At 40.9% G+C, this 14968-nt stretch overlaps 2 long non-coding RNA genes across 2 annotated transcripts in view; both read right to left on the reverse strand.

Moving 5' to 3' along the window:
- The window catches only part of LOC100711446 (uncharacterized), a 34242-nt gene that overhangs the window by 4748 nt on the left and 14526 nt on the right, over positions 1-14968 (reverse strand). The gene's annotated exons all lie outside the window — the stretch shown is intronic.
- On the reverse strand, positions 1485-5643 carry LOC102080043 (uncharacterized). The gene is made up of 3 exons (XR_001223172.3): positions 5416-5643; positions 2542-5223; positions 1485-1722 (listed from the first exon to the last, which is right to left on the reverse strand). It is a non-coding gene; the product is annotated as an uncharacterized LOC102080043 (long non-coding RNA).

A 14968-nucleotide genomic window follows, 5' to 3' on the forward strand; every position in this document is an offset into this window, starting at 1 on the left:
CGACCGGTTGGGGTGAAAGAAGGAAAACAGGATGAAAGACATGCTGTGGAAGAGAGACAGAGATTAATAACAGATATGATTCGATGCAGAGAGGTCTATTAACACATAGTGAGTGAGAAATGTGACTGGAAAGGAAAAACTCAATGCATCATGGGAATCCCCGGCAGCCTACGTCTATTGCAGCATAACTAAGGGAGGATTCAGGGTCACCTGGTCCAGCCCTAACTATATGCTTTAGCAAAAAGGAAAGTTTTAAGCCTAATCTTGAAAGTAGAGATAGTGTCTGTCTCCCGAATCCAAACTGGAAGTTGGTTCCACAGAAGAGGGGCCTGAAAACTGAAGGCTCTGCCTCCCATTCTACTTTTAAATACTCTAGGAACAACAAGTAGGCCTGCAGTGCAAGAGCGAAGTGCTCTAATAGGGTGATATGGTACCATGTCTTCATATTCTGAGGATATTCCTTTATAGAATCGGCTAGGAGTGAATGTTGGATGTGCGTATCATTCACGTGAAGAGGGCACACGGATCGTGAAGAGTATTGCTCACGCCATCAGTGGGGAGTTACAAGGCAAATTTCAGTCTATCGAATTTTGGGGGCTGTTTTTGATGGATCTGAGGAAATCACGAAGACTGAGCAGGAAATTCTTTACACTGTGTCTGTGTGCACCAACAGAGAGTTTACCTCTGACTTTCTTGGACTGATTGAACTGGGTGGTGACCGAACCGCACAGGCCATAACAGATGGCCTTGTGAGACCTTTCCAGGACACAGGCTTGGATGACTGGTTGACAAAGTTGGTCACTGTGTGCACAGACTGCTGTCAATGTGGGTATGTACAATGGCATTGTGCCAAAACTTGGAGATTCTCTTGTGCACATTCTGTGCAGAATTTCTTAAAATCAGCTGATCGCAGCATTCCTTACTGTGAGACATTTAATCACTGTGTGGTCAAGCTGCTCCAGTTTTATTTGCAAAAAGGTGGAGGAAAAAATAATACTGCTCTGAAGAAGCTGTGTGAAGAAAATGGGATCCCCAATTAAGCGACACAGCTATGCTAGCATAACATAAACACAGTGAAGCTGGAGGATGAACACTAACTTTTTTCCACTCGATAAAAATCAACGTGGGGGTTCCCGATAGTTAAGGACAAATGCAATCGCATGCTGTAAACGGACCAAACTTCAGTCAGGAGAACAACTGAGATAAACCATCCACAATACGAGGTTAGTCATTAATATACTGCAACAACATGGGATTTAAATTGGACTTGTATTTATAATTGATCCACTTCATGTTGTGTAGCTTTCTGGATGTTGTACTTATTGGGCTGCATGCTTATGTCTTGTATAGGCTATACAGTACATATTATGATGATGAATTTTTCATGTAATTGAAATGCTCAATTATTTGAGCTACTGCCAATAAGAATGTTAGACTATGTTTATATGAAACATGTGTATACTTATGTAATGGTTCACTGAGGATTCACACACAGAAGACACAGTGAGGTTTATTTCACATTCACAGGTGTATTTACAGACAGTGCAGGGAATTTTGCTATATACAAGTGTGACAGGGGTCCGGGCTCCAGGGAATCCAAGGTGGGGAGGACAAGGGAAAACACTTGCGCTTCTTCGCCCACTCACTGCTCTCTACCAGCCACTCTCCAGTCATCCACAACTAAGGATCTTCACCGGGAAAACAGGGACGGGTCCACGGGATCTAAACACAGAGTGAACACGTTTGAACGAAGGCACAGATATAGCGGGAGTCTAATACTACGAGAGCTGAGATACACTGATGTGAGTCACGCATCGGTCCAGCAATGAATGGCTGCCATCCCTCTGCTTAAATGCTGGTAGGATGAGTGAGAATCAGGTGTTTCCACGTCACGGGTGGGTGGGCCGAGGGCGTGGACCCACAATAAGTTCTGCCCCAGCGAGAGAGTGAGAGACAGCAATGCAGCTGATCAGCTACGTGCTGATCCACCAACACTTGTAGTTTACAAAGCAACTTCAAGTGTGCCTTTGGGATCCATTTGTCAAAGAAGTGAAACAAGCACAGGGCGGGTGAATCCACCGCGGTAGTTGCAACAGAAAAATAGGGATTACTCAGTGCTGTGTCTGCTTCTAATGACTTCTCCCACATATCAGATATAATTAAGGTTAATGCAACAAAATACAATTTGTTATATCTTAATGGAAGATACAGTTTGAAGGCTCTTATTTTATGTCTTGGAGCAAGATTATTAAGCAAAGACATAAAAGATAGAGATAGATAGAAAACAGAAAAACAAATTTAAGGTAAAAAGTCTGTCTCAATGAAGGACATGCTGAACACGTGACCACACTTTTTCCGGAAGGATTCAGAGTAAGAAAATTACAGTGAAGAACTTCCAGCCCACCTGAGATCAGCATTGGTCTTCATGACCATGAACTTATATGAGTTTGATATCCTCCCCCTGTCTCACTCTGTGTCTGAATGAAGAGAAAGACAGAAATTCAAAAACTGATCTAACACAAGTCCAAGTGGCAGACTTACAGGCATCGCTGTGGTAAACGGTGAACAGCACGAGCAGCAGTCCCACTGTCAGGCTGAGAGTCTTCATGCTGACTGTACTGTAGACCTGATGATGACGTGTCTGAAGTGATCGGTCCAATGACCCTTCTTCAAGCCACATTCTCATCTGCATATTCAAACAAATTCTAAGAAACTGGGAAAAATGATCCTCAACCCAAAGGTGGTTAATAGATTGGGGGTTTTTCTGTACCATAAGACAACAGTTTAAGGGACTCAATATATCTGATAAAACAAACTCAAACAAACCACTCATTATTTTACAAATAAGTACATGCACTGATAATGCATGCGGAGTCCCAATCTTCACTTTCTGCACAACTTTCTTTTACTCAGGCTGCAGTGAAGGATCTACAGCGGGGTGGGGGAACTCCAGGCCTCGAGGGCCGGTGTCCTGCAGGATTTAGACATGCCCTTGATTGAAAACAGCTGATTTAAATGGCTAAATGACCTCCTCAACATGTCTTGAAGTCTCCAGAGGCCTGGTAATGAACTAATCATTTGATTCAGGTGTGTTGACAGTGATGGGAAATTTCTTTATTTTATGTATTGATCACTTTTGTAATAGTAATATCACTTTTTGTCATTTAGTTATATACATATAGGATTACATCACAAATGTGTCTTTATGCTTTATCACACCTTCACAGTGGGGCCATTGTAATCGGCCAGAGACATCCAGGCACCTGTGTGCGGGGGGACCTGTTGCTCATTTCTGGGGGGAAAAGGGAGGTGATAGCTGGTTGTAATTCTCTCTGAAGGGAAGGTTTCAAGGATGAGCTGAACTGGCAGGTATAGAGTGACGTGATGTGCTCTGGAATTCTCTTTGTCTCTGAATTTTACCAGTTTGTATATAAGAAATAAGAAATGTATATAATAAACTCCACTTCAAAAAACACTCACTGAGTCTTTGCAGGTTACTTGAAATTTTCACGACATGACCCAGGGTGATATCTAAAACCTGCAGGACACCGGCCCTCGAGCCCTGGAGTTCTCCACCCCTGATCTACAGCGTCAACATCGGAATGTCAATCGGACTGGAGAGGTGTAGTGGGATGGTAACGAAGAGAGGGAAGGTAGTCAGAACTGAGGTGATTGTACTACCAGACGGTAACATTACAGACATCGAGGACAGCTACAGATACCTAGGAATCCCACAGGCAAGTGGGAACCAAGATGACCTGCCTTACCTGCAGAGGGTAAGACAAGTCCTGAGGAGTCAGCTGAATGGAAAGCACAAGATCCAGGTAATCAACACCTACGCTTGAGTTTTTAATACATGGGAGAATGGATCTAGGATGTCATGTTGTTTACATCAAATCCTGAACCTACCATCTAAATGTCGCAGCTAAACACATCACACCAAGCAACATTTTTCAAATCCTCTATTGTCTCATTTTGGTGAGTTAGAACAAATTTCAGCCTAATGTTAATTTTTGTAACTGACACGAGTGACATTAAGTGGTTTTGCAGTGGTTATCTGAATAACTGTTCGATTTCTATCAGCTCAAATCAGTCTATTTTCCTCTGGCCTTCACAAAGTATTTTCTCCCAGAGAACAGCCACTCACTGGATATTTCCTCTTTATCAGACCCTTCTCTGTAAACCCTAGAGACTCTAAAGTGTGGGAAAATTCAAGTAAATCAGCCATTTATGAAATATTCAGACCAGCTCAACTGGCACCAACAACCACACCACATTCAAAGTCCCTTAAATCTCCTTTGGCTGATTGGCTGATTAGATATGAGTTGAACAGTAGATATGGTGCAAAATGTAGTTTGATTGGTTGGTGGTCATATACAATCACAAGGAAGTCATTTTTAAATGCTTTTCAACAGAAATGTTTGATACTACAAATCGTTTTACCTCAATTGCAAGAAATGGAAAGGTCACTGACTGTTTGACTGAAAAATTAAAAGTTCAGATATGTTAGTAGAAATAGAGGATCGTCAGTGTCTACAAAATAACTGACATAATTAGAACTCTTAACATGCTTTCCCTTTAAAATGCCCCACCTCTTTATGGGAACTGTAAAGAACCTTAAAGTAATATTCACTCCTCCGTCTCCCACATGGAAAATTTACAATTTGCAAATATTTGTAAAAGGTCTTCTTATGTCGCATTGTCACAATACAAGGTCGATCATTAATATGCTGCTGCATGGGCTGGGCTGTAGTTACGCTGTAAGGTTTTAAAAACTGACTTTAAAACATGCTGCCTATGAATAGTGGTAATAAAAACCAAGAGAGGCTGACAGTGATCACTGCTGGGGTTTTTTAGGGGGTTCAGATTAAAGAGAACAAGATACAAACATTTAAACATGTTAAAAATACAACAGCCTTAATAAACGCAGACCCGGAAGCAGGGTTCATACGTCATCACTTAACAACCAGACAATCTGTTATATCTTAATGAACAATACAATTTAAAGGCTCCTATTCTATGACTTTGACCAAGATTATTAAGCAAAAATCTCACAGGTAAAATATAATGTAAGGACAAACATAATCTCAATTAGGGATGTCAGACATTTACCAACCAGCTCACACCAGGAAATTACAGTGAAGAACTTACAGCTCACTTGAGATTAACGTTGGTCTTCGTGACAATACACATCAGTGACACTGACATCATGGCTATCTCACTCTGTGATTGAACAAAGACACTAATTAAATTTATTTTAGGTAAGAAAAACCAAAGGAAAAAAATGCTTGTGCAAAAGTCAAAGAGATACATGACAAAAATAACCAACATATAATTTCTAATGGCAAGATAAGATGCTCAGGATTACTCATATTTTGTGTGTGAAAACCTGGGAAAAATCTAACACAGACTTACAGGCATCGCTGTGGTAAACTGCAAACACCACGAGCAGCAGTCCCACCGTCAGGCTGAGAGTCTTCATACTTACTGCACTGTAGACCTGATGATACTGATGTTCAAATGATGACTGATTTTGTCTGAATTCATCACTTCGTTCACCCCACTTTAAGTCGCTTTCTCATCTGCATGTTCAGTGCAGTTCTAAGGAAAGTGGAAAAATGATCAACAACTCTGAAGGTGGTAAATAGATTGGGGGTTTTTTGCAACATGAAACAACAGGAAGTTTCAAAGACTCAATATCACTCTGATTATCTGATAAAACAAGCTCAAACAAACCACTTCATCTTCTACAAAGTCCGTACGATGCATGCACTGCATGCATACTTGTATCTCAACTCAGAGTAGTAGGTCAAGCTGCAAACATTAAGGTAAAATTAGATGGCAAATTCATTAACAGGGATCTTTTCATGGTTAATTAATTTTCTCCATAAACCTCTTCTGTCATTTCATAATTTTACTCAGTACTCCTTAATTATCAATTTCTGCACAACTTTCCTTTATTCAGGCTGCGGCAGAATCACAAGGCAACACGTGAGACATCTGCTCATGCCTGATGTGCATCAGTTCAGGTTACAAAATCATTTTCTGCACACAAAATGTTAAAAATGCATTTGTGTATTGATACTCACTTTTTCACACAATAACATCTGTTATGGATGTTTTATGTTTTATGTTGCATATTTTTCTGAATGCTAGCTGCAGAAACATTTCCAAGCTACATTGGAGGCACAGTTATAAATGATCCTACCTCATAGTAGCGACTAAAAGTAGCCACACAAAAAAAGCACTCTATTTAAAGTTAGAGAAAGACTGTGGCTTTGATTAAATGTAAACACATTCATTGTTCATGCTGGGTACTTTTCTTGTTTTTTTGTATTTCAACAGACCACAACAATGCTGACCTTTAACCAGGGAACTGCAATAGAAGATTTAAAATGCTAACGTTGTGACCCGCTCAGTCTGATTCTGGGCGTTTCTTCATGTTAAAAATGTCTCCTTTGTTTTGAATTTCTCCTTCTCTCCTCCAAGTCTATTATTGTGTAGAGTTTTGGATTTGCAATATTTTTCTTTTTTGTATTTGAATTTAGACATATGCAAATTCAAAAGTGAAGTTCCCACATCCACGTGATCTGAGGTTTCCTAAGACATATCAAGGCTGCACTGTTGAGAATAGATTCCTTAATATAGATCAGAGTTAAAGAGAATATAGTTTGTGATTGCTTGCAACATTATAATATTGCGGTTAATGGGTGTAAGAATAGAAAATAGGCCTGGGATGGGAACAAAGAACTGAGGTGCAGGGCAGAACGATGCAACCCACCCCGCGCACTGTCTGTTCAGCCTCCTGCCCTCCGGAAAAAGATACAGAAGCCTCCACTCCCGCACTACCAGGCTCACCAACAGCTTCATCCACCAGGCTGTGAGACTGCTGAACTCTCTCCCCTCCCAGCTCCCAGCCAGCAGAACCACCAGACTGGCAGGAGTATAGGAAGACAGACTGGACCCCCCCCACACACACACACACACACACACACACACACTCCACAACAAGGAAACACTCTCCACATTCCTGACTGGAAACGACTACCTCTGCATTACAATTGCACACACCTGCTGCTATATATTTTTAGTATTTTTAGTATTTTCTTTAGCACTATTTATATTATTTATATTACTATTACTGCTGCTACAGTCTTATGCTGCATTAAAACAAAAACACTTACCAACCACAACCTGGGACTACGTCAAGTAGACTAGTACACTACTTTCCAGGGCGCACTGTGGAACACTTTATTATATGTTATGTGTAGGTCCTGTCTTGTTATATCCTGTATGTTACCTAAATGTTGTGCATCTGCACTTTATTGTTGTCTATGTCTACGCATGGGACAGTGTGAAACATAATTTCAATTCCTTTGTATGGCAAGTACATCTGAAGAAATTGACAAATAAAACTGACTTTGACTTTGACTTTGAGAAGGACAATCAACCCCCCCAGGACAGTAGCAAGAGTTACTGAGGGTGAGGGGCAGACAATGGTCAATGGACACTACCTTAAAAGGAGATGGGGTCAGGGTGTCAGCACCCTTGGCCACTGTATAGAGATTGAAAATGTGACGTCATTCAGGGGTAAAACCGCATAGGATTCTGGGAACTCGTGGCAAGAGGTACTAGCGCACGCAGGCTTTCAATTGAAATCAGTTACACAGCGATAAAAAGAAACACAACAAATGGCAAGAAGCTGTTGTATTATTAACTGCAATAGCTGGTCGCATGACAGCCACGGGAAGCCGACGGGTAAAGAGATCAGTTGTTATCGGATTACGTTGTTGAAGAGAAATTGTTCAAGCCATGTTTCCGAAGTAACAAAGAGCCGACGGATGGCCTGGATTGCAACCATTCGAAGACCAAATATAACGTCTCAGAACACTCCAGCTCACATGTTAGTCTGCTCCAAGCATTTCCACAAAGGTCAGTGTTTTGTAGTAGTTAATACGTCATTTTTCATAACATAATTGGTGACATAGGTTACAAGCAAGTCTGGCGCTGAACAGAAATTGTCGCGCTACGCTCCTTTGTTTATTGTGCATAAATATTGAATTGTCCTGACACAATATTGCGTTTCGCTTCTGTTATTACCACGGTACATTGACAAAAACATATACTTTTATTCACAGGATAAAACAGTTTTTTTGTATCACTAATTGCCCAGTACGATTACAGCATACAATATTATTGTCACTGCTACATTTCTGTAATGCCTACCAGAAATTATTTCCACTACTAATTAATTACCGTTGAGCTCAAAGGTCCTATTAATAAACGGTTAACGAATGTGTATTTATGAAGACGATTTGTGAGACTGGTAAACTTACGATACGTACGATGGTCTTTCGTTCTACACGGTGCATTTCAAGGTCCTGTACCCATTTGTCGATAAATTGTACCCGGGCTTGTTGCAGTGACCTGAAGTTACTAAAAACTTCATGAGCATATGCACTCACTCCAAGAACCGTATAATTATAAATCTGAGCGTGGTGAAAGTTGGGCAGCACGCTAAAGTCTTTTGTCCACTCTGTGTGCTCGTAAGGGTCTGACCCTTTCACTCCTCTGATTTTTTTCCTCGTATCTTTTCTTTGACTTTTCATCAAGTCTGTCTTTGTACGGACCGGCATTGTTCTCCTTAGTTTTTGTACATACCTTTTTTGGGGGGGAAAGAAAAAGCAAGAAGGTATTGGAACCGGAGAATGAACGTTTTCCGGTGCTGCAAATGCTTGTGTTTGATGCATTGCTTTGATTGTTTTGCCACCAGTGCCCGGCATGCAATGCGCGAAAGTCACGTGGTCTGTCAGTCTCTATTAGTGTATTTCCATTGTGGGGGTGTTTGCTGTAGGGGGGAGGAGACCAGAGGTTATAACTGTAACTGTTGTGTGGAGTTCTTTAGATCAGCCTTTAGCATAGGACTGCATAGGAATGCAGTGTGCTGATCTCCAGATGCATCTGTAAGAATAATGGGTAATAAAAGGATTGTGTAAAACATGGAAACATCTCAGCGTGATCTCTACCAGGACCAAAAGAATCGCAGAGACCGGCATTGTCTCAACAGCACCAGAAGGAGTTTGTTTCCTCCCAGAATGGTCCAAAATACACCCTTGGTTGGAATGTTCCCAGAGTAGAGACTCTTGTTACTGTATATTTACTTCAGCTGTGGGATATCGTCAATGGAAGAAAGCAATGTTTAAAGTCAGTGGGTTCTGTTAAACTCTGATGGCTGTAGTGGACGGCCCTTGCCATCGCCAGAAACAGATGCTTGAAAGAGTGGTCACAGTCTGTTGACGCAAATAAAAGGGGCATTTTCCTAGAAATGTTCAATGTGGTAAGCAATCATGACCCTGTGCTTGTCAGGTCCCAGCATCCTCGTGTCGCAATATCATGGACAGATTGCTGGTTTTTTGTGTGTACTAGAAAAGATCTCATCAGAGACCAATGCACAGAGAGCTGTAGAAGCAAAGGGGGATTCCGGTTTGGATGGATCTGAATTTTGTTGGAAGCCTTACACTCTGAGTGTCTCTAACATGTTATCAGAAATGCTTCAATCCGAAACTGTTGACCTGTCTAAGGCTATAAATCTAGTTGAATCGCTTAAGGAGACAATGGTTCATTACTCTACTGAATCCTTCTTTGATGACCTGTCGACTGATATTGTGGAAAAAAGAAAGCAAGAAAACTTAATGATTCTCTCGTCACACTTCTTACCTTGGACAGCATGCAGACCCACACAGCAAACAATGTTCAGAATCAAAATATTTTACCCAGTTATACAGGGTGGGCCATTTATATGGATACACCATAATAAAATGGGAATGGTTGGTGATATTAAAGTCCTGTTTGTGGCACATTAGTATATGTGAGGGGGCAAACTCCTCAAGATGGGTGGTGACCATGGTGGCCATTTAGAAGTCGGCCATCTTGGATACAACTTTTGTTTTTTCAATAGGAAGAGCCATGTGACACATCAAACTTATTGGTAATGTCACAAGAAAAACAATGGTGTGCTTGGTTTCAACGTAAAGTAACCGGGTCATTGCAGCAGATTTCAATGCAAGACACCCTACGAGACCACCCATCTCCCATCCTACAGTTAGCAAACTGCTTGCTAAGTTTCGTGAAACTGGTTCAGTGTTGGATTTGCCGAAATGTGGACGCAAGAAAACTGTCACTAATGCAGAAACATCAGTGGCTGTCCTAGCTTCATTCAGCAAGAGCCCACAGCGTAGCAAGAGCCCACAGCATAGCACTCGCCGCATGTCACTGGAGAGTGGCATTAGTCGAACATCCCTTCGGCGGATATTAGCTACTCACAAATGGCACCCTTACAAACTCCAGCTACTGCAGCATCTCAACGAGGATGACCCAGATCGGCACACAGAATTTGCAGAATGGGCAAAACAAAAATTGGAACAGGACCCTCAGTTCACGCGTAAGATTTTGTTCAGTGATGAGGCAAACTTTCATGTGAATGGTGAACAAGGTTATTATCGTTAACTAAAACTAACGAAATAACAAAAACTAGAAGTGAAAAAACATTTTCGTTAACGGAAATAAAAATAAAAGCGAAAAAAGGAAAACTAACTAAAACTGTAATGAGTGTTCACAAAACTAGCTAAAATTAACTGAATTTATAGCAAAAATATGTTTAGTTTTCGTTGATGTGTGTGTGTCATACAATAGTCAAGGGTAAAAAAGAAGTTTAGTTTCCAGGTTTTTTTCTTGCTGTGTCTCATTATGCCAGCAGGTGGCAGTATGTTAGTCGAGTCGTCTGTGTTGGTGCTCCGTCCACGCGCAGAATCATGTCAGGAAAAGTCTGGAGAAAGCGCCAGAGTCCAATTTGGGATTACTTTGAATATGACTGTGTTTTGGATAAAGCAAGTGTCTTGTAGTGGAAAGAGACAAATTATGAGGGACATTTCTAAAAGGAAAAAAATCCCACAAACCTTAAAGTGCAATTGAAAAGCTCACACAAGAAGGCTAACCTAGCTTACCTGGAGAAGGTAAGGGAGCACACTCAACCCTCATCCCCAGAAACAGAAGCTAACCCCAGGCAAGGCAGCGTGATGCATCCCGAGACAACAGGACTGGGATATCTACATAACTGTGTGAGTCAATTGCCTTCAAAAGGTTTATCAATTCACTTGAACCAAAATTACGAACACCCGGTGCTGCAAGAGTTAATAGTCTCATTGCGGCCAAGATATACCTTTTATAGTTGCCTGGTATCAACGGTTGTTCATCTGCCCTAATTTATTTATTTATTTATTTAAAGAACCCATAGGTGGGAATGTGAGTTGTCTGTCTCTGCGTGTTAACCCTGTGACAGACAGGCGACCTGTCCAGGGTGCAGGGTATGGTAGCTGGAATAGCAACATACCCAAGGATAAGCAGAAGAGAATGACTGATATGATGAAACTGGGATTTTGTTACACTAAATTATTGCAAACACAACTAAAACTATAACTGAAACTAATCAAAACTAAACTGAAACTAAGGATTTTCAAAAAATAAAACTAAACTAAACTAGCAAACAATTGGTAAAAACTAATTAAAACTAATATAAAATTAAAAATCTGAAGTCAAAACGAAATAAAAATAAAAACTAATGAAAATTGCAAAACTATTAAAACCCTGATGGTGAAGTTAACAAACAAAACCATCGCTATTGGTCTGACACTAACCCACATTGGATAGATCCCTCCAAGACTGTTGGAACAACAAAAGTGATGGTTTGGTGTGGTATATGGGGTACAACGATAGTGGGTCCATTCTTCATCAATGGAAACCTCGAGGCCACTGGATATTTGAAATTGCTACATGATGATGTTTCCCTCTTTATGCACTGAAGCTGGCACGTTCCCTGAGTTTTTCCAGCAAGATGTTGCACCACTACATTATGGTGCCAGCAGTCCGAGCATTCCTAGATGAACAGTTTCCTGGAAAGTGGATTGGTCGTCGTGGGCCAGTTGAATGGCCCCCAAGGTCTCCCGATCTGACCCCCTTAGACTTTTATCTTTGGGGTCATCTGAAGGCAATTGTCTATGGTGTGAAGATACGAGATGTGCAGCACCTGAAACTACGGATACTGGATGCCTGGGCTGGCATTTCTCCTGCGGTGTTGCTATCAGTGTGTGAAGAGTGGGAGAAGAGGGTTGCATTGACAATCCAACACAATGGGCAGCACATTGAACACATTTTATAAGTGGTCAGAAACTTGTAAATAACTCATGAAAGAATAAAGTTACATTGAAACCAAGCACACCATTGTTTTTCTTGTGACATTACCAATAAGTTTGATGTGTCACATGGCCCTCTTCCTATTGAAAAAACAAAAGTTGTATCCAAGATGGCCGACTTCTCAATGGCCACCATGGTCACCACCCATCTTGAGGAGTTTGCCCTCTCACATATACTAATGTGCCACAAACAGGACTTTAACATCACCAACCATTCCCATTTTATTACGGTGTATCCATATAAATGGCCCACCCTGTAGATTGTTTGATGGAAGAAATGGAAAAACGCTTTCCTATCCTGAGCTGTAATATTATGAAAGGTGTTCAGGCTTGTGGCGACTGTTGTTGTGATTTGGTGCTGTAAAAATAAAATTGAATTGAATTCACTAGTGAACCCTGTTGGTGAAAAACAGAAAACACCAGCATTTTTAGACCATGTTCACATATGGCTTCTACGCATGATAGAGCTTTAACCTGCATTTGCGGATGCCACAGTGAGTTGTGTTCATGGACTGTAATTTGTGGAAGTATTCTTGGGCATGAGCACTAAATTCCATGAGAGAATCATGTCTGTTTTTGTAGCAGTGTTATGTGATGGTCTGTGACATCATTGATTTTCAACCTTGTCTCTTGTGCAAAGAAATTTCTCCAGATTCTTGGCATCCTTTAATGATGGATGCCAAGAATATATAAAACATAATATAAAATAAACTGTACATGATGAGATATGACATGTAAGTGAAACTGTTACTCGTTTTTTAGGAGATGAACTTTTGCCTTTCTTTATTGCTGACAAACTCAAATCAAAATAAGCAAAATAAGCTATCAAAATTAACATTTACAAATAATTTATTCCGCATTTATTTACAATTTTCATGGCATCCCAACTTTTTCTGAATTGGGGTTAAAAAAAATTAATACCGTAACAGAAGGACAGACTGTGACTGTTTTAAATCGTCGTCTGATAGACTCACCACTTCAGTCATTTTACTAGAACCAGTGTGGGGCCTCTTAAGCTTTCAGAACTGCCTTGATTCTTTGTGGTACACGTTCAGCAAGGTGCTGACATTTTGGTCCATATTGACCTGAAAGCATCTCACAATAGCTACAGATTATTATTTTTTTTTGGCTGTGCATCCATGATGTTAATCTCCTGTTCCATCACATCATGAAGGTGCTCTATTAGATTGAGATCTGGTGACTGTGGAGGCCATTCAAGTTGAAGAAACCAGTTGGGGAGATTTCACCTTTCTGACATGAGGCGTTATTCTGCTGGAAGCTGCAATCAGAAGATGGGTACACTGTGGTCGCAATTAAGGGGCCCAAAGTTCGACAAGAAAATATACCATAATATGGGGCCTCTGGATGTCTGGAGCCTGGATCTCCTCCATGCCTGCTCCATGCCCTGGGGGACGGGGCTATGGGCCTCCACACCCTCTAGCAGACCGTTACATGGGGAAACCTTTTGTATACAAGCGCGCTGATCCACACAGGTGTGCACACGGGTGTTCACTGTTCGTAGACATAAACTACACCTTTCTTAGCTGCTACTTCAAAGCACATTGTGCGCTGTCTGTCCTGCGTGCTGCACAACAACTTTCAATATTTAGTATTTACTGCTGTTCACACTCAGCTAGATTAACGTGATGGTGTTGTGTTTAGTATGTTGCTTTGTTTTTGTTTGGGTTTTTTTTGCTTGTCTTCTCTTCTTTTTCTCTCAACAGGTGATCCAGGAGATTTTTTATTTTTTAATTTTTCTTTCTCTTTGTCTTTGTAAGTGCCCTTTCTCACTGTCCCTTTTCCCTTCTGTTTTTCTTTTCCTTCCTCTCTTTCTTTCTCCCTTTCCTATCCCCCCGTCATGTCTGTCCCATCTGTAACAACTGAAAATAAAATAAATAATAACAACAAAGTTTGATCAAATTGACCAATACGGCAATGCCATGATGATCCATTTGGCAAAATAAATCCATTTGGTATCCTTGTTGGTCTTCAGACAACAATTCTGACGGCTTAAGAACCAAATGGGACAGACAAAAAAAAAGAAAAAAAAAAAAAAAAAAAAGAAAATATACCATATCACCAAAAGTCTACCCACATAGCAAAATTGGTATGGCCCGGATCTGGCCCACACATGTGCTTACACATTGCCCACATACCACAAAGGATGACGGCCCTTTGGTGGCCCAGATCTGGTTTGCCAGAGGTGACCCACACATGGGCCAGCACAAGGCCAGTTGCAGACACACTGCTGGCCCTGTGCTGGCCCAAGATGTCAGCCTAATGTGTACTTTAATCAAGCCATGTAATAACAACATGCGCCGGAACATGATAGTGCAAAAGTAACATGATGAAACTCTGTTCAGACAATGAATGGACTAATTCGTATATAGTGCTTTTCTACTCTCCCAGATTACTCAAAGTGCTCTATACAACAATCCACATTCACACACTTCCTAACTACATTCATACACATTCACTCTCTTGACATGCAGACTGGAGAAGCCAGAGAACGAACCACTAACCTTCTGATCAGTAGGTAACCTGCACTACCTCTTGAGCTACAGCCACCCAGTGGTAAACATGAGTAAACCCTCACTAGGTTTTAGATAAAGTGTACACTCACAAACCTGTCAAACCTGCATTTGAAACTTTGGCTACCATAGCAGTATAGTATTGAAACACGGCATTTGGGTTTTCTAACTAAAATAGGAAAATAGAAA

The sequence above is a fragment of the Oreochromis niloticus genome, linkage group LG7 (assembly GCF_001858045.2).
Source record: "Oreochromis niloticus isolate F11D_XX linkage group LG7, O_niloticus_UMD_NMBU, whole genome shotgun sequence".
NCBI classification, from domain to species: domain Eukaryota; kingdom Metazoa; phylum Chordata; class Actinopteri; order Cichliformes; family Cichlidae; genus Oreochromis; species Oreochromis niloticus.